The 21390-nt window shown below is 40.7% G+C and overlaps 1 protein-coding gene and 2 pseudogenes across 2 annotated transcripts in view; 2 read left to right on the top strand and 1 right to left on the bottom strand.

Moving 5' to 3' along the window:
* Positions 1-21390, top strand: part of KCNG2 (potassium voltage-gated channel modifier subfamily G member 2) — a 249004-nt gene that overhangs the window by 133367 nt on the left and 94247 nt on the right. The gene's annotated exons all lie outside the window — the stretch shown is intronic.
* LOC148519933 (5S ribosomal RNA) lies at positions 13462-13580 on the bottom strand (annotated as a pseudogene).
* Positions 14997-15115, top strand: LOC148519932 (5S ribosomal RNA; annotated as a pseudogene).

Genomic DNA, 21390 nt, shown 5'->3' with positions numbered 1-21390 from the left:
CTCCCAACCTTAGGCCAACTTTCCTGTGTGACTGGATCATACAGCCCACCAAGAACCTCTGCAATCTGGCTGGACTAATTTGCAATGTATCATCTATCCTTGTGTATCAACACCTATTTTCTTATAGATTGTAAGCTTGCTTCTTACCTTTATGTCTGTCTGTTACTACCCAGTTTTGTTCTATTAATGTTTCCAAATGTAAAGTGCAACAGAATATGCTGCGGTATATAAGAAAATGTTATTAAATAAATACATTTTGGTAGTGTACTCCTGCAATAAAGTTCCATGAAATAATTATTCAGTCCCAACATATTGAAGCAAAGGGGCCCATACATCAGCAATTAAAAAAGAATGATTCACAGATCCTGTGATTTTTTTTTCCCCAATCAAAGGTTCCCCAATCCAGCAATCAGTGATTTGCAGATCTTTTTCAGGAAAGACAGATCTGTCGGTCTTGAAAGTTTCATAATTTCTACTCGTAACATTCAGAAAATCGGCTGATCATTACCATACACTAGTAATCTACAGCCTCGATTGGTCGGTGAAATCCAACATGTTGGACAACCTGATTTACCGCTTCCAATAACTTTTTGGTTGGAATCAGCGATTGGTGTACCCCATACATTGCAGATTTTTTTGCCCCAATCATCTAACAAACAGGGAATTGTCCTAATCCAACACAGATGTATGGTGGCCTTTATATTCATTGGTACTGATCCAAAAAGTATTAAGTCAATCAAAATAAATACTGTACATTTAGCCTTATACAGCTTGTTAATGGACTACGCCTGGGTATGATATTAGGTGATCACCTGCTGTCACATATTTTGTAAAAATTAGTATGCTTTTGTCTGTGAGGTTCTGGAACATGACAGAGACCTTCCAAAAAAGAAAAAAATTCAAAATGAATATATATATATGACTGTTTCAAACAAGTCAGTATGATTATAGAGAGGCTTAATGTGGGGCTAGTTACAAGACCATTAGCAAGAATTTGAACATGCCGACGCTGGTATCCTGATCCCATTTGGGATAGCGGCATAGGCATTTTGCCAGCCGGCGGGATTCCGGCGACGGTATATCAACAGCCGGCATCCCGTCCACTGGCATATTAACTACATCCCGCAAAATGCAACAAGTCTGTCCCCGAGGGCCTATGGCATGCAAGATACAATGATTTTCCACAAGTGCTCTACTTTATTTTATGGTTTATTAAGAATAAGCATATATCTTGCAAAATGGTAGATTATTGGAAGTGGTTCAGTGAACAGTTTGTGGGTGATTAACAATTTGGAGCAAAGGGAGCAGCTCAGTTATATTTCCACATTGAAAAAATAATTTTGCATTTATAATACATAATATTTACCTTGTTGGGATTCCACAGGCTGGTCCTCCATCTCAAGAATATCAGCTGCTTCCTCCTGTAGCTGACAATCAACCTCTACCATGTCCACCTCCACCTCCTATTCCTGCTCTTCACATCCACCGTGCACCCATGCCCACTTACTTCTCCTCTTTCTTGATGTTTATTTACATTGTTTACATGGCATATGTATTAAGTTTTGAAAAATTACTTTATCCCCCTGTAGATGTATTGTGTATTAAAATATATACATTAAGTGTACTGTATGGCTTATTTTTATTTAACTACCTTTTTTTATTATTATTATTATTATTATTATTATTATTATATACATTAAACATATAGTCACTAATGGCATGCATCTGGAACTTATGTAAATACATTTGTAGATTGCAAATGTTTTTTAAAGTTTTTTTTAATAACATTTTTCATACATAAACTAATCATCACAGTATATGTAAGGAGGTCTGGAAAACCTCTTGCTAGTCTATTCCTCATTTTCCTTACAATACGTCGCCTAATTAGGTGGCTCTATTACCACTGAAGTTGAAGATTGGAGCCAGAGCTGTGAACATTGTAACATCATTTTCTTCTGACGATTCTTTAGACTACTGTGGGCGGGATGTACTAAGTATCGGATCCATGATATAGTACATCCTGCCACTTATCGAGTGCATAGCGGCGTTAATTAATTATGCCGCTATGTACCTAGAAATGCGATTAAAATTGCAAAGGAGAGCTCTCCCAATAAGAGCTGTCCTATGCGATAGAGTCACTTCCACGTGTAGTACCCAGAAGTCTCTCTGCACATGCACAGAATGGCGCCTGTCACTGCAGGCAACAGTGGGAGGGATCCGATTAGAATACCAACGTGTCCTAGTCTTGGAATGTATTGCATGCTGAAGCTTGGCACACATGAGAAATGCAGTCAAACCCCTGAAAACAGAATTTTGACCTCATTTTTGCCCATAGCAGATGTCACCCTTTATCTTTTTTTAAAAATGTTTTTATTATAGCAATGTAAGAAACAATAGATACAAACATATAGTGATGTTATATATAAATGTATGTAAGGCGAGTTAGACTTACAGATAACACTAACACATACTGTATATAATTCACCCTTTATCTTTAACTAATTAGATGCATGGTAGGTACAGTAAATATTTGTCAAAATGTATGACAAGGATCAGAAGCTCCTCTGTGCTGAATTTACTCACCCTTATCTTTTCTCACAACAGTTCCTGCCTATAGTATTTCAAATACATTAGTTATTGGATGGTATGTACTGTATCACCAGAGTCCTCATCATTACATCAACAGCAGCAACTCATCATTCTAATAATGAGTCACAAAATTACCAGAGGTTTCCTAGCCACCCTTCAATATTATATACAATAACAGATTTATATATGTTTCAGATGTGTATCATCTATGAATATATCTAATTTTGCTATACATGTATATATTTTTATACATTATCAATTGATAATTAAATTATTTAGCATGTAATAATAAATGTGACACAAATGACTACACTAATTACCAACACAGGGTGTGCATTGATTATGTAAAAGAAAGTTGGCAGTACAGACAGCAAAGCTGGAGGATGTGGCTTACGAGTAGGAGGTGGCCTAGGAGGAGGGGGAGGAGAAGGTAGGCCGGCAGTGCAAGGAGCTCTAAGCTGCAGAACAATGTAAATGATTCTATATTACTTATACTGACAGAAATGTCACATATTGTATACACAACACTGCTTGGGTTTGTTGCCAAATTGTTGCTCAATCTATACAGCAACTTTATGCCATATGACATGAGACACCCGACTGGGACACTCCGAGAGGAGAAGCGTACAGTATTTTTCTTTAAAGTTTACATGTTAGTAGATTGTGGGTGCAGCGAAAAGCCGCTTAGAGTGTACCAGAAATGCTGGGCTGCGACTTTAATTGCGCAAGAATTGGTATAACACACGTGCAAAGAAACAGAGGAAGCATGGAACTTTTCAAGAGGAAAAGCCGCTGCTGCTCGCATTGCAGCCAATTTACTTAGACTCAGACTCAGTTGCAAACAGATGCACAAATGTCACAAGCCCCAGTGGTCTGTGTATGCTATCAATGCAGTTTTGTTGTTTCCACTTGTTGCATTTCTGCAAATAAAATGTATATATTGAGCAAAAAAGATGCTCGGCGCAGCTGAGTTGCCTGGGACCTGGCGCTAGGTGAGGAGCTATTTGGCGCAACTGAGGCCACAGTATAAAAGGACATACAGGTATCTGTATATGTGCTACTTAAGATACTATCATGCATTTTACATTGTCTCCAACCAAAGTGCAGAATTGTGCCCAGTTGCCAAATTTGCTCCCAAGTGTAAATGAACTAAAAACAGTTTATTGAACTACTTGGAAAACAATTGCCACTGTATAAGATACTGTACTGTGCATGTTTATTACAAATAAAGGTGCCAAAATAATTACAGCTCTAGTGGAAAAAGCTGTGGTATCCTTAGATAATCCAGTACTACAGGACCCAGAGGACAGATTTGTTGCCTTTTTGTAATGGAACATTTTTAATTGTTGCCTTTAAATAAGCATTATTAATTACCAATGCTGAAAACATAACATCAATGCATATAATGAAGAGAACAAAACAATCCTGACCAAATTGAAAAATATTCATCCTGAAGAACACATACATTTGAAAGAACTCTAGTCTTGTTAAATTAAGAAAATATGTTATATTAAAAAAAAGATTTGCTCTTACTGCATATCATATATTATTACACTAAATCAGTGGTTCCCAAACTTTCTTGAGTCACGGCGCCCTAGAGTATCAGCATTTCTTAAACGGCACCCCTAGGGCAAAAGTTTCTTATTAAGAAATTCAAGACAAAAATATTAAATTAAGTAAACTGTGTATGTCATCCTTAGGGTCAGTTATGTGGTGGTACACAGGGTTGTGCTTCTAGTTGTCCAGATATTTTATAATTGGTAGCCAACACCACTAGTTTTGTCTATCACATTGACCATAAATAATTTTGTTTGGTTCTGGACAATCAACCCGTGGCACCCCTGCAAGTGTCCAGAGAAACCCTAGGGTACCAGGGCACCCAGTTTGAGAACCACTGCACTAAATACTTGGTATCTTCTCATACAAAGGTCATGGATACTGCAACAGTCACAGAGAGCCAGGAGCTGCAGACGAGACCAGGTGAATTAACTCTTGGGTGTGAGTTGAATACCAATGTTCCTGATATCTGTCTATCTATGTTACGCCCATTTGTCCAAAAGTGGTGAAGAGGGGGTGTGAATGGTCTGACAGAGGTGTATATATTATTTATTTATTCCAAAATGAAGGTATTATGAGCAGGTAACATCTCATAGACTAATGGTAATTTCATTTTCCAAAGTATTATGTATTTCATGCCTTTACCACTTTTGGACTATTGGTCCTAATATAGAGAGTCTGCGATATCAAAAACATTGGTATTCAACATTGACTCATCTAACCAACCTGTGCCCAAGAGTTAATTCCTTTTTTTACACTATGGAATGACAAGTTTTGTCTGGTTCTCATTGCCAGAACATGCTAGCGCTTTCAGTTCAACAAGCTCTGCTTGCAGTTTTAGTTATCAAATCACCTTCATGTCCAAGCAGACAGTGGCTCCCAAGTCTTGTTTTCTCAGTCAATTTCTTAATGTTTAACTCTATCTTCACTTAAAACCAATAAACACCCAAGGGTTCCATAATAAGCGTGCGTCGTATTCACTATGGGCAGGGCCACAACTAGGTGAGGGGGGGCATGTGTCCCAGGTGCCATATTTGAGTGGTTGCCAAGGAGATGGTCGGAGACAGGGCCAGACTGACCATTTGTCAGTTCCTTCTTCCCAAGCCCCATTCTACAATACTGTGTAAAAGTTTTAGGCAGGTGTGGAAAAAATGCTGTAAAGTATGAATGCTTTCAAATATAGAATTGTTAATAGTTTATTTTTATCAATTAACAAAATTCAAAGTGAATAAACAACTCAAAACAGGCAATGGGACCCAGGTATATCCATCTACTGTTCAGAGAAGTCTGACCAGAAGTGGTCTTCATGGAAAAATTGTGACCAAAAAGCCATACCTTTGACGTGGAAACAAGACCAAGCGACTCAACTATGCATTAAAACATAGGAACTGGAGTGTAGAAAAAGGGCAGCAGGTGCTCTGGACTGATGAGTCAAAATTTGAAATATTTGGCTGTAACAGATGATAGTTTGTTCGTCAAAGGGCTGGAGAGCGGTGCAATAATGAGTGTCTGCAAAACACAGTGGAGCATCATGGGAGTTCCTTGCAAGTTTTGGGCTGAATTTCAGCAAATGGCTTTGGGATTTGGTCAGGATTAATGATAATCTCAATGCTGAAAAATACAGGCAGGTACTTATCCATCATGCAATACCATCAGGAATGCGTCTGATTGACTCCGAATTTATTCTGCATCAGGACAACGACTCCAAACATACAGCCAATGTCATTAAGAACTATCTTCAGTGTAAAGAAGAACAAGGAGTCCTGGAAGTGATGATATGGCCCCCACAGAGCCCTGTTCTCAACATCATCAAGTCTGTCTGGGATGAAGAGACAGAAGGATTTGAGCAAGCCTACATCCACAGAAGATCTGTGGTTACTTCTCTAATATTTTTGGGACAACCTCCCTGCTGAGTTCCTCCAAACAGAATGGGTATGAAATACCGGCAGGGTGCTTCCTTGGGTTGGCTGGCCTTCACCGGCTTTTTTGGGTTCTGCACCCCAGACTTTGACCAAGTATTAGGGACCTCCAAAATCAGAGAAGCCGTGACGTGGCCTGGAGGCTTAGCCATATTTTTGCAAATATATGCAATCTATCACCATGTAGTTTTTCAAATCTTATTGCTGATTTCATTCTGAGTGCTGGGGGAATACTTTTTGCTGTTTCTTGTATGGAATAACCCCTCCCTTACATGAACCTAAGTGTTATTACTGAAGTGATTGAGCAGTTACCGACATGTATTACTGTGTGCAACTGAACCTAGAATAATTTATGCTGTTTTGAAGTGGTGGTCACACCAAATATTGATTTGATTTATTAGGAAAAAATTGGACTGCGCTACCCTATATTTACTGAGACACAAAATGTAGATGTTCTGCTGCCCTTTTCAATGGTATCCCCCCCCCCACTTAGTTCTAATCAATCAGAAGAAATATATGAAATTGGGCACCAAACATGTATTTAATATAAAAAAAAGTAAAAGTAATAAGTGAAAAGTAATATTGTTTGTGTACTCTATGCTTTTCATATTTCAGCATAGTTATTTCATGTTTGAAAACACGTACTACAGGCAGATTCGCGGTACTGCGATAGGTAAGAAATTCACACCAGGGTATGCAAATCTGTTTGCAGCAGCATGGGAGAACAACATCATATGGAATAATAATCCATTTCAAGAGAATATGTGTTTATGAGCTAGATACATAGACAACGTGATATGTATCTGGTCAGGGGATATGGAAAAATTAAATACCTTCATGGAACATCTAAGCAAAAACTCACTAAATCTGAAATTACACAGCCAACATCAGTGAAAGTACAGTAGAGTTTCTAGATCTGGAGATTTTCGTAGAAAACGGAAACATCCAAACTAAGACATACATAAAGAAAGTGGATGCTAACAACTTAATTCCAGCCACTAGTAACCATCATAAAAAGTGACTGGAAAACATCCCAGAAGGGCAGTTTAGAAGAATCTGAAGAAATTGTTCCAATTTGAAGGACTATCGAACCCAAACAATGGAATTAAAGAACGGTTCACAGATAGAAATTATGATAATGGTATGGTAGAAACTGCATTTAATGAAGTAAAAGAATTGTGAAGGGAAACACTACTAGAGGATAAAAAAGTGGACTACACAAAAGGAAAAGAAGAGAACATTATGTTCATCACTCAATATAGCAACAATGCTGATCAAATTAAGAAGATTGTGACTAAACATTGGACACTCCTGTCGAAGGATAAAAAATTGAAAAGTATCTTGCCAAAGAAACCGAGATTAATCTTCAGAAGGGCAGACACCATAAAGAGGAGTTTAGTACCAAGCACCCTAAGAACAGCTGGGCAGCCAAGAAGAGAAATACCAGTATCAGACATTGCCTAAGATGCAAAGCATGTCGGACCATAGGATGCGACAGCACCAAACTTATTACGAACTTTACATCCACAAATTCAAACAAGAATCTTAACATTACCAGCAATATCTCATGTGACACAGTAGGGGCGATACACCTGTTGGAATGCCTATGCAGCCTCCAACACATAGGCCGCACCATTAGGAAAGTAAGCACTAGTGTGTCAAATAATTTTTTTCTTGTCCATAACTCCTCCCTCCTCAGATGCACGGGTATACAAACTGTACCTAAGCATTGTAGAGGAGGTGACTATATAGCCCACACAGTATCTCTAAAGAAGAAGCTAAGTAGATTTATTGCCTGAAAACTTAGACTTTGATTGGGTTTTTTTTATCTAAAAATGTTTTTGTAATGTTTTAAATTGATGCCTACTGATTTTAATTTCAATTATCTTTCCATCTTTTATATCTTTTTTTATCTATTTATAAGATTATCTAACTTTGTAAATATTCAACTTTGGATCTATAGTTTGGGACCGAAGGGTTCTATCCACCCAATAGTCTCAAATATGATATAATGGAATTTATATGGTTTGCCACCCCCCATAATTATATTTCATAATGATATTTTATAATTACATTTCATAATTATCATATATTTCATAATTATATTATATATGATTATATAAACCTTATATCACATGTTTGTATCCCCCTCATATGTTTATCCTATAATAATATATATGCCTCCTTATTTTGTAGTAAATTGTTGCATTGATACTTTGATGTTTACAGCAAGAGGGGCAACAAAAGTGTAATAATTACGCAATATGCCACTTTTTGGATAGTTTATATAATTTATGTAGTCTGAGAGGAACCGGTCTATATGATTTATATGTAAGTTGTCTATATACGGGAGGGAGAAGAAGTGAAATACGGCAGTGCCACAAGAATAGTCTGGGGAACAAAGCTATGTAGATTAAATGATTTTTTTGGAGGGGAAGGGAGAAAGAGTGCATAATGGCAGTTTCATAGGAATTTGTTTGTTTACGGAACTGCAAATGTTGTAGAGTGCCTATGTAATTTACTATATACAGCAAATCATATAAACAAGTGAAGCTTTTGTGAATAGGAGTATATCAATCGCCATGTGAATTTAGGTGATTTACGTAACAGTCTGAATAGAAGAAGAAATACATGCAGCTGTGACAGGTAAATAGCTATTTGAATACAGAGAACAATTAACCTAAGAACAGAGCTTCTGAGGTGGAAAAGGATTTAAACCAGCTCCATGCAACACTCCTACCTTCTCTGATGAAGCCCTATGGGTGAAACGCGTTAGCAGGCAGGAGTTACAGACGTTGATCAATCATCAGGGATCCCCCATCACATCAGTGTCTTGCATCGCATATTCACTGGAAGCACCTCGAGGAGATCCGGACCAGGGAACTGGGGAACTTATCCGACAGAGGAAAGAGACAAGCCGCACATGCTTGAGGCAGCAGAAGGACAAGTGTGGAAGTACTGCTTATAGGTAAGCCATACAAGAGCGAGATGCCACTCTTGATCACTACCACCATGCAGAAACGGGTAACTGATCATTAGACTATGACAATAGAAGAGCTTTCAAATACCATAAGGGATCCCTTCTTTGTGTATGGAAAAATGTATTTAAGTACGCAGGAATGAGGGAGCACTGTATTATCATTATTATACCAGCTAAGAATGTGACCCTCCTAAATTGCGGACGGACCACAAGAAAATCTCTATTAACAGCATTGAACTGTATTTTTGTGATGCACATGTACAGTATATATTGTTTGAAAGCATAAAAATACTTGCATTTGCACTTTCCCTATTTGAGTTTTATTGTGTATTCTATTAGCAAAATTTGTTTATTTTATGTGCATTTTTTATTGAAAATTTTTATATACATATTGGCGTATATATTTTATGTATATTCTACGCATATTTATGAATATTCGCCCAGCATTCTTCTAGTATTAATAAACTTTTTTTATATGCTTGGCGACCAATTTCATTGATTTGATTTGGATTTCTCTTCTGTTCATTCACTTTGCATTTTGTTAACTGAAAGCATTGTTACTTTGCAGCATTTTTTCCACACCTGCCTAAAACCTTTGCACAGTACTGTATGTCTCCACCCCCTGCCTTCCTCCCAAGCCACTGCCACTGGCTTCCTTCTGAACCCAGCCACTCTGCCCCCTGCCCCATGTATTCCCTCTGTCCAAGCATTCTGCATTCCACTAGAGCACCGCTCACTGCCTTTCTCCCAATCACTGTCCTCTGTACCCATCCTCTGCCTTCCTTCAGAGCACCGCCCCCTGACTTTCACCCAATCACTGTCCTCTGTACCCATTCTCTGCCTTCCTTCAGAGCACCGCCCCCTGACTTTCTTCAGATCCCTGTCCTCTGCTTTCCACGCCTTCCTCCTGAGCCCCACCTGCTGCCTTTTGAGCCCTATCCTATGTCCCCACCCCCTGCCTTCCTCCTGAGCCCTCCCTCTTTTCATGCAACATGTCTTCTCTCTGCCCCCACCTCCTGCCTTCCTTGTGTTTATTTGTTGTGCATTTCACCAAGCCCTACCCCTCGCGTTTCACAGATATGAAGTGTCTATTTGCTGGCTGCAACTTCCGAGCAACTGTTGAGTGAGCGGGGCCAGTAACCAGCAGCAGCAGAGGGAGGAAATTGCTGTGTCTGACAACAGCAGGTTTTGAGGTTACTTTCCTTAATGTTACTGTGCGGCTGGGGGGCACCACAATGTCAGCTTACTGTGCTGCTGGGGGGGATCCTGATGTCACCTCACTGTGCTGCTGAACGCGACCCTAATGTTACCTTACTGTGCTGCAGAGGGGGACCCTGGTGTAAGCTTACTGGGTGGGGGTGGCGCCAAGTTACTGCCCCAGGTGACAGAAATCCCAGTTTCAGCCCTGCCATGGGACTAGGTTTATGGAAGGCTGCATGGTTTCTGCAGGCTCATTTCCCCTTTCCCCGTTCTAACCAGGCGGTGTGACTGGCTTCATATTTTGACAGGACGACCTCATGCTGTGATCCAACCTGCTGTAATGATATCAATGCAGCCATTATTTTGCAGGGGCAAGCCATGCTAGTTATCCACCTGCTGTTATGGTAGCACACTGCTGCTGGTTATTCATTTTTGGGAGGGGTTACACTGTCAGTTTTAATTATTTTTTTTTTAAGGACTTTTATACAGTATCAAAGGGACACCTAGTTATCAGGTGGCAAAAAAACTGCATGTAAAAATGTATTTGAAATGTCAACAATTCCTTACAACATGTCTCCTGAAAGTGCCACAGCACACTCACTACATAGCACATGACTCGTCAGGTTAACCCTTGCTCTATATGTAATTGCATATACATTGTCTTAACACTTCTCTTCTTTACTCGTCAGTGTTCTATAGGCCTGATCCCAGGATATACAATCGCTGCGGAATGCTCAATGGCAATCACTCCATCAGAGTAAATATCACCATTGTGTAAAGTTTGGAATCAGGCTCTACGTGCATAAATGAGAAGTACAGTTGAACTGCTTAGAGTGCCCTACTAAAGATCTATTGTTTATTTCAGAAGATGAAGGTTTCTATTTACTAAGCCTTGGATGGAGAAAAAGTGAACTGAGAAAAAGTACCAACCAATCAGCTCCTAACTGCCATGTCACAGACTGTGTTTGAAAAATGACAGTTAGGAGCTTGCTGGTTGTCACCTTATCTTTGTCGACTTTGTCTCCATCCAAGGCTTCGTAAATAGACCCCATAGGGCTTTATATTAGTAGCAACATTTCTTTGGTATATGTAACTGCTAAAGACAGGAATCAGCTCTCAGTACTACATATTAAATATTGATAGTGAAGATGTACAGTTTAGTGAAGTTTGGCAGAGTATAAAGAATGATACATTCGGAAACACATTTTCTTTCTATTTTAAGGAACATCCTCAGACATTGATGTTTAGGGCTCTATTCATCTCATCACCTAATTTCTACAAAAGTAGGAGGAAATTAAAATTTTTACCTGTAACTGTAGAAATTAAGTTTTCGGGCCATTTATCAAAAAAGTAATCTCCTGCTTATCTTTCTCTCCCGGAATGGCCCACTGTCCCCATACATTAGTATGTGGACAGAATTCATCAAGCTCCGAAAATACAATACTTTCTGAGCTTGACCGTGGGAGCATTCGCCATCTTCAGATGGCGAGCGCTCCCGCAACCCGCTCCTATCCTATGGGAAGGAGTCCCGGGTTGCGAAGAGGGATCCTTTCAGATCCCTCCGCCCCTGTCTGGCTCCTTCCATCGGACGCCGGGGCTCTTGTGCGCATACGTGACCTGTAGGTCATGCAGGTGCAGTATTTACACTGCTCCAAAAGATGCCATGAAAAAAGTTCCTGGGAGATTTTCAGATCAGCTGTCTCCATGCTGGAGCAATGATGAATTGCTACGGCGCTCGCGTCGAGTAGGAATATTAACTATCGGACTCCGTTCGGACCCCGATAATTAACATGATGAATAGAGCCCTTGATGTCAACACACCTTATTTCAACTTCATACAAAACAGAATTAATATAAATATAAATAAAATTCAGTACACACTGTTACCCAATATTATATCTAACATCCACAGTTAGGTGAGGAACAATGGAGAAAAAGTAATTGTCACTGTGCAAAAGTTAGCCCCTCAAAATCATAGACAAGTTGCTGTGGACATAGCTTAGGCAACTTTTAGGGGACAAATTTGGGGTACAGGAAATACTAGAGTACTAGCTCTTCTGGACAGGGATAAGTCATTTGAAGCAAAATTGTGCCTTGTGTCTAGAATATTAGTTAACATGCCCAACCTGACTTAAAATCATTGCTTTACATTACTTTAATATATATATATATATATATATATATATATATATATATATGCTCCGTGTGGTTTGGCACTAGCCACAACAATGCCTTTCAGTTGGGTGCCTTCTTAAAAAACATATACTGCAGGTATTTCCTTTAGGAACTGTATAGGTCCCCTGGTGAAAGAAGAAAGCGGCACTCCATGTTGAAAACCACGATATATATTGAAAAAGTTTACATGATACACCACAAAAAAGTCGACGTTTCAAGGTCTCCCAGGACCTTGTCTTCAGGACTAGTGTACTTCAAAAAAAAGTACACTAGTCCTGAAGACAAGGTCCTGGGAGACCTTGAAACGTCGACTTTTTTGTGGTGTATCATGTAAACTTTTTCAATATATATCGTGGTTTTCAACATGGAGTGCCGCTTTCTTCTTTCACCAGGGGACCTATACAGTTCCTAAAGGAAATACCTGCAGTATATATATATATATGTGTATATACAGTATATTCATTCACAGTTGACAGCAGTACAAGGCATTTCCACCGAACTATCATCAGACAATGTATACAAATCGTTTTAAGGGCTGATGTACCAGAAGAAAATAGGAACACAGGGCCTTATTCAGAGATGGACACAATGGCGATATTTACGATGATCAAGCAATAGTTTGCCAGTGCGCATGTTTGAAACACCAAAAAAAGAAGAAAGAAGGGCTTGTCGCTGGGGCACTCTTCAACAGAATAATCAAATATTTAAAAAAAATAACTTTTAATAAACTTAGCTAAAAGTTGCAAAGGACCGCATGATACACCGAAAATTGCTATCACAAAATATATGAAATATCAAAGATGATATCTTAACAATGGCGAAAATATTAAATAAATATAATAAAACTCCTAAGACTGTGCTGTAATACATATTGTACCAATGTAGTATGAGTCTAATGTAGGAGGAGGAATACACAGAAAAACCCCTTTAATGTTTGAACATATGATTTGCAAGTAAGCCAGACCGATGAACGTGTAAGAACAATAATATGTATATAAATGCTCTGCTGTGTTACCACTTAGTCCCAATCCACCTCTTAAGAACCTACAGTACCTGTTTTTTCCAGGAGGTCTCCCATCCAAGTACTAGCCAGGCCCAATACTGTGTAGCTTCCAAGATCAGACGAGATTGGGCACGTCCAGTATGGTGTGGCTGTAGATACGTTTGTACTCGAGAAAGTGTGAATGCCCAGGTAAACACAAAACAGAGTAATTGTGGGACTCTCTCATTTGAGAGAAGTTCACTTTGTTAAGAATTACACAGTTCAAAGAAAGTATTTGCATAGGTGTACTTTATTTGTTCCGTGAGACATAATAGTATATACCAGTCAGATGATATCACGTATGTATCACAAGGTTTTGCATGTCTCAAAACAATATCATAATGATTTTACATATGATTTTAACACTATATGTCGGTAATAGATGTAAGCACTCTCCCAACTCCAAGTATGTTAATTATATAAACTGCGCAGGGTTAAGATAGCTATGGAATTTAAACACCACCAATGATCCATCATTATGCATCAAACACAACCCAATTAATCCCAATGGTTCTCATTGTTTAAATTTATGCATCCAAGACGGCATAGCATCTGCAGTTTACTTATACAAAGTGTTGCAATTAGCAGCGTTTAGTTATATCTGTTACTTTTATCTAATTATACTAGTCTAGAGAGTAACTTCCTTAAGGTGATTTAGCCATTGCTCTGCCTTATGTTTGGATGATTCCTTAATGATCCGATATACAACGCTGCATGGGATTTATCTACACTACTAAAACGTCTTGGATGCATAAATTTAAACAATGAGAACCATTAGGATTAATTGGGTTGTGTTTGATGCATAATGATGGATCATTGGTGGTGTTTAAATTCCATCCTATCTTAACCCTGCACAGTTTACATAATTAACACACTTGGAGTTGGGAGAGTGCATACATCTATTACCTGCATACAGGGGCGCCGAGAGGGGGGGGAGCGGGTACAGTTTACCCGGGCCCGGGCTTCCAGAGGGGCCCGGCGGGGGCCCGGGTCTGGCACCACCCCCCCCCTCACTTCCTTCCTCCCTCCCTCCCTCTGCAGCAGCCCAACGTGCAGTGGGAGATTGCTTGTGGCTGCTAAGCAGCAGCCACAGCAATCTCCTATGCCTGAAGGGGGTAGCGATCACAGTGATCGCGCCCCCCATTGGCTTTGCGCCGGGCTGAGGGGCTCACAGCGCCCCCTCCTAACATTTTTTTTAAGGGGGCGTAGCCACGCCTGCTGCAATTAGGCCACGCACCCTCTTTACCGGGGCCCCGCGTGGCTCTCTACGCCCCTGCCGGCATATAGTGTTATAATCATATGTAAAATCATTCTGATAATGTTTTGAGACATGCAAAACCTTGTGATACATTCGTGATATCATCTGACTGGTATATACTATTATGTCTCACGGAACAAATAAAGTACACCTATGCAAATACTTTCTTTGAACTGTGTAATTCTTAACAAAGTGAACTTCTCTCAAATAAGAGAGTCCCACAATTACTCTGTTTAGTGTTTACCTGGGCATTCACACTTTCTTGAGTACAAACGTATCTACAGCCACACCATACTGGACGTGCCCAATCTCGTCTGATCTTGGAAGCTACACAGTATTGGGCCTGGCTAGTACTTGGATGGGAGACCTCCTGGAAATAACAGGTACTGTAGGTTCTTAAGAGGTGGATTGGGACTAAGTGGTAACACAGCAGAGCATTTATATACATATTATTGTTCACACACGTTCATCGGTCTGGCTTACTTGCAAATCATGTGTTCATACATTAATAGGGCTTTTTCTGTGTATTCCTCCTCCTACATTAGACTCATACTACATTGGTACAATATGTATTACAGCACAGTCTTAGGAGTTTTATTATATTTATTTAATATTTTCGCCATTGTTAAGATATCACCTTTGATATTTCATATATTTTGTGATAGCAATTTTTGGTGTATCATGCGGTCCTTTGCAACTTTTAACTAAGTTTATTAAAAGTTATTTTTTTTAATTATTTGATTATTCTATTTAAGAGTGCCCCAGCGACAAGCCGTTCTTTTTTCTTATTTTGGTGTTTCATGTTATACTCTGGGCTTTGGGAGCACCACCAGCGACTACTTATGATTTATTAATATAGAATGACATAACATTGCTGGTTCATACTAATTGACTCTTAAAGGTTCTGTGCAGATTTCCCTCCTTTCAGTGCGCATGCGTATAAGCTGCAATGCGCACGTACCGTGATTGCGTCATGATTATGTTTGCATAGGGGATCCACTCGCAAAGTGAATGACAGTTAGTCAGCGTTTGGGAGGGTAAAGGGGGGTAGTCAGAAAAACGTAGGCTTAGTTTGAATGCCGTTTTATGGGCATGCAGAAATTAAGTCCTCTGCGTGTCAAGAGAGCTGCAGTGTTTGCAGCTGGTCAGTCTTCCACAAGGGCAAAATGGCTGCTTGATGTAAGTTGATGTTACCGATATTTACGCACGTAGGCAATGTTGTACGCAGATGAGAAGGCTGCAGTGAGCGTCCCTATGCTCAGGTGATGATCTTTGCAACCATTAGCTAATTTCTGCAGCTGCATTTCATACAAAATCGCAGCTGCGATTGCATTATCATCCATTTCTGAATCAGGCTCACAGATCAGAGGAAGCTTCTCTTTTGGGGGCCCATTTATTAATGATCACATTTTGCAATGCGATCAGGGCATCCAGTACCGCCCATGATCGCATTGCAAAATGCGATCATAGCGGCTGAATGTATGTTCCGGCACATGCAGGGAGATGGGCTCCGAAAGGTCCCTATGATGTGGCCAGAGTGCATGTGGGGCTGCTGCGCATGCGCAGTCCCGTGGACTGCACATGAGCGGCCTATTGCCGGCGGAGGGATATGGGAGGGATCTGGCTGACTTGCGGTAAGTCCCCATAGACTACAGCGGCTAACGCTATCTTCAGATGGCGTTAGCTGCTGGGGCCAATATAGGGAATGCTTCGCATTCCCGATATTGATACATTTTTCAGCATCGCATCCCCCATAGAAACCTATGCCCTTCTGATCCACGGGAGGTTTCTGTCCTCCCTGAGCTCGCCTTAGGAGACCTGCGTTACGGTTTGACAGGTGTACCGCCCCAGTCAAACTCCCCACCTATGGGGGAGGCGGCTGCCGGCGGCAATGGAGGGATCGCAGCAGGTATCGGGGATAGCTGCTGCGGTCCCTCCTTCATACATCCGGCAGATACTTAGTATTTGAGGTAAACCCCCGAAAACAGGTGTTTTCGGGGAATTTACCTCAAATTAACTTTGATAAATGGGCCCCTTACTCTTTCACAAGTTGAATTGCTTCATAACCACTTAACTGATGTTTTTTTACCGCCAAAACCGGTCAGAAATTGTCAGGTTTTTTATGTAATATAGTATACAAAGTATTTTTAATAATCTATTTAAATATTTTATTAAAAAAATATTCCTAGAGGGTGTCTCACACCAGCCCCGTGTCCATAGGACCCCATTATAAAATCACTTTGCAGCCCCTGTTTTTTCATCCCCCTCCTCCCCATCACTAGTGTAAGTTGTTTTTTAAATTATTATTATTTTAACTCCCCTCCCCTCCAGAGTCTTTATTTTACCCCTCCTTAATATTCCCCATACCCCCTCCCACCCCCTAACCATCCCTCGCACCCACTTGCAGAGCGCAGTGGACCCTTGTCAGGGGAGACAGATGATTTGCCCCCTACTGAGTGAGGCAGGCAGGCTTCTCCGGCAGCAGGTGCTCTCTGCAGCCACCGGGTATATACAGGGGGAGGGCAGTGCTGGCTTCCCAGGCAGCTCAGCTCTCCGGAGCCGCCGGGGTATACACAGGAAGGGGGTGGTGCTGGCTTTCCCGGCGGCTGCTCCTATACACAGGAGGGGGGTGCCGCCGGGCTGCCCAATCACTGCTGGCCTCAGTGATCGGGACACAGAGGGGTGGAGCAGCAGGTGCAGAGGGGCTGGGAGGCCCCTCTGAGATTGGCGGCAAGATTATTTTCCCACTGTCGCCCAGTGTGGTTTCTTATCAGAGGCGACCATGTCAGGGAAAGTCCAGCCTGGTGTAGTCGCATCTGATGCGACCATGCCAGGCAAGTGGTTAATATGATATTGCACCTAAAATATAAATAAACATTACTATTATTTAAAAATATACTTTCTTTTTAGTGGTGAACAGGGAAATAACTATCAATGAAACATCTGTTGGGCATTATGACTTTGATAGTAATCATACTCATATAAATCAATTAAAGTCATGTAGACTATATCTTATGTGACAGAGTGCATATGAACTTATGAACTTCCCTTTATCCCAGTGTATATGAACCTAAAAAAAATTACATCAACATTGAGTACAAGAATTATTTGACAACTTTAGGAACCACTGGTACATCTGATATTTGATCGGATGGTATATTTGACAGACTGCCACTACAAATTAAAATTATCAAGAGATATACGTTTTAGAAACATAGTACATTTTTTATGTGATAAATGTATACATAAATCTATTCACATGTATTATATCTATCTCTTATCAATCTACATATGAATATTTGTTTAAAATGGATACTTATTAGATTATTAATAGTACTAGTAATTTACTATACGTCTAAAAGTATATGGAAATTACTTTGGGGACTTCTTTTGCGATAATTACTCTGCAAATTGCATTGTGATCTATGTAAAATTACCAGGAATATATTAATGTGCTGGGACAGTGGTGGTGATATAGGGGTTGGGTATGATATCCCGATGGCTGAATAGGTGCCAAGTGAAATACCGACGCCGAAAGCCCGATCATGAGAGATCCCGACAGGGGCACGTAAGTATACTAACCCTACCCCTCTCCCCCCATTAACCCTAACCCTCCCTTGGTGGTGCTTAACAATAACCTCCCCAGGGGGTGCCTAACTCTAGCCCTCCCCCCCGGTGATGCCTAACACTAACCATCTCTCCCGCACCTTAAACCTAATCTGCCCCCCCCCCCCGTACGGCTAAGAGCTTAGATGGGCCGGCTTACCTTCGTTTGTGAAGCCGTCTGTCGAGATTCCGGCGTCAGGATCTAGACAGGCGTCATGATTTCAATGCCTGTCTGTAGTCCCGAGTTGGGATTTAGACACCAGGATTTAGACAGACGGCTTCCCTGCCATCGGTATTTCAACTACATCCCGTGAAATAGTATTGTCTTTGTGAATAAATATTTTTTGTGTTAAGAATATTTTCTGCCTGTCCTGTGGCTTCTCTGATCCTTTTTCCTATTCTCCTTCTCATAATGCACATGCACCAAATGAATATTGGGAATATGCATCACTATTATACAAGTGCAACTGGCACTCCAGTGTGTGAAGGATGGACTGGTTTGTGACATGTTCCATGATGGCCAGCGCTACTATTAATTGCCCAACACCCCCATCTTGGTCTGGTTAGCTAGTGGCAGTTGTAATGATGGGGCTGCAGAGGAACAGGGTAACTGAAGCTGCTAACTGTACCTGTAAAAGTTTCTTCATATTCCCGGGAGTCGACGGAACAGTAATATCACGAGCAGCGGCCTCCCTGATGTATCTGCCCACCCCACAGACTCCCATTAGCTGGTTGACACAGGAGTCTGGGGGGAGGGCAGACACATCAGGGAGACAGCTGATTAGTCTGCCCATGGCTGTGATATATACTTACCAACATTTATGATCTGCTCCCCGGGAGATACCCGGAGAGCAGACACAGCTGGCCACTTTAAGGGGCGGGGCGGGTGTTATGACAGTAGGCCCCGCCACAACAAGCTGCAGCGAATCGTGGCAGCGAGATGAGGTGGCGGGGCTAAATTACACATTTTCATGTCATTTAGTTCCACCCCTCCAAGCGGAGCCGCGATTCACAGCAATTATGTCATGATTCCCAGCAATTATCTCCCAATCCTGACCACTTCACTAGGAAGTGGACGGGATGCAGGTGATCCAGATACTCTTCCGGGGGTGATGGGGGCCTCCCGCAACTTCCCCGAGCGTAGGTAAGTATGCTATGATACACACCTCTGATCCCAAAACAATACGGGGAATATGTAGAAGCATTTACAGGTACAGTTAGCGGCTTCAGTTACCCTACTCCCCTCTGCTAGTTTTGGACTGCACTGCAGCCCCACCATTACAACTGCCACTAGTTATTGTATATGGGTCTCTGTGTATCAGACAGAAGATAGCCATACAGAGAGAAAACCTTTTATATGTAGTATGAGTGCATGAATGATACCTTGTTATGAACTGAAATCTAATCCTACTAAATATCATATTCTGATGTAAGTGGATAAGGGTTCCTTATATGCTTTATGTACTCCTTATACCAGTGTTTCCCAAACTCATTCCTTAGGAAGCACTTACAGTGCAAGTTTTCCAGGTCTCCTCACAGGATCACAAGTTAAATAATTAGCTCCATCTGTGGATCCTTTAAAATGTGCCAGCCAGTAATGAATACACCTGTGCACCAGCTAGGTAAAATGGAAACCATATTAGTACGGATTGGGTATGAGAGACTGGCAGTCGGGATACCGTCCATCAAAACAGAGACAGCTAATGCCAATGCTCAGAATCTTGACAGGGGTTAGGCAAGTATGCTAACCCTCCCCTCTTCACCCCCTTACCCTAACCCTCCCATCCTACATCCTATCCCTCTGTACCCTGCCCTGTAACCTACCTGGTTAGGACCTAAACCTAACCCTAACCTCTTAGTGCCTAAACCTAACCCTCCCCCCTTAGTGCCTACCCCTAACCCCCCCCACTGGTGGTGCCTAACCCTAACCCCCCCTGTCTGCAGCCTAACCTCCCCCCTCCCACACCATAACCCTAACCCCCCTGTGGTGCCTAAACCTAACCCACCACGGATAATAGATAGTTACTTTCGGGATCCCATGTGGATGTAAGCTGACTACATCCCATTAGTGAATAGATACTGGTATTCCAGTCGCACAGGATATATATGTCTTCAAAATACGGAGACAATAATTGACCCCTTTTAATAAGTAATGTTGTCAAGGGGGTGCTACCATAGACACATAATTGAAATTACAACAAGAAGAAGAGCAAATGAAAATGTCATAGGATGGTGCACTAAATACGTAATTTAAAATATAACTTTTATTAAATAAATAGTAAAATACTGTTATCCTCAGATCGTGACACACAAAAAGCGAAAATAAATTAAAATATAGATAGATAGTGACAGAAAAAATAGAAAGTATGTGATGAATGATATTCGTGGTGTATATTCTGTTTAATATATAGATATAGTGTTCCCACACTTTCAAACAACACCATACAAGAATAATAGTCTCTGCTGTTAGTGTTTATTCCATGTGTAATGTTCTGGTAGTTAATGTGTTTCACGTTTTTGATCGTTATCCCATATAATCTTCAATAGGGTTACTGTGGAGATATCATATTGTGTTCCTGACACATATCATTAATCACCTCTGTTCTTTTATACATTCAAATGGTATTGGGTATCCTCTTAGTAATTTTTTGGAGGCATTAACACTATTAAAGTCACTTGAATAAACGTGTATTGTTGTTATTTTTATTATACATGTGATACACATATAATCCTCATATTAAAGTGCATATGATAAATTCTCTGATGTCCCTCTTTCTTTATATTCATTCAGTTGTTCAACTGACCAGAAAGTTCCTAGGACAGGTATGCAGATAATTCAGCTGTTTAGTGTAACATATACCACCAGGAGTAAGGTTATATCATTCTCACCTATAGTGTAACTGACCACTCACAATGGAGCTGGTAAACACTGTCATAGGGGATCTATCTGCTTCCCTAGTATACACAGTTGGTTCTAATAGGCAGTGTTTAACAAAACAAACATATTAGCATATCCCCATAGTAATTTTTTGGAGATACTAATACCATTAAGGTTACTGGAATA

This window comes from Taudactylus pleione, unplaced genomic scaffold (assembly GCF_031769625.1).
Source record: "Taudactylus pleione unplaced genomic scaffold, aTauple2 ptg000179l, whole genome shotgun sequence".
Lineage (NCBI taxonomy): Eukaryota > Metazoa > Chordata > Amphibia > Anura > Myobatrachidae > Taudactylus > Taudactylus pleione.
This window is presented reverse-complemented; position numbering and strand designations above follow the sequence as displayed.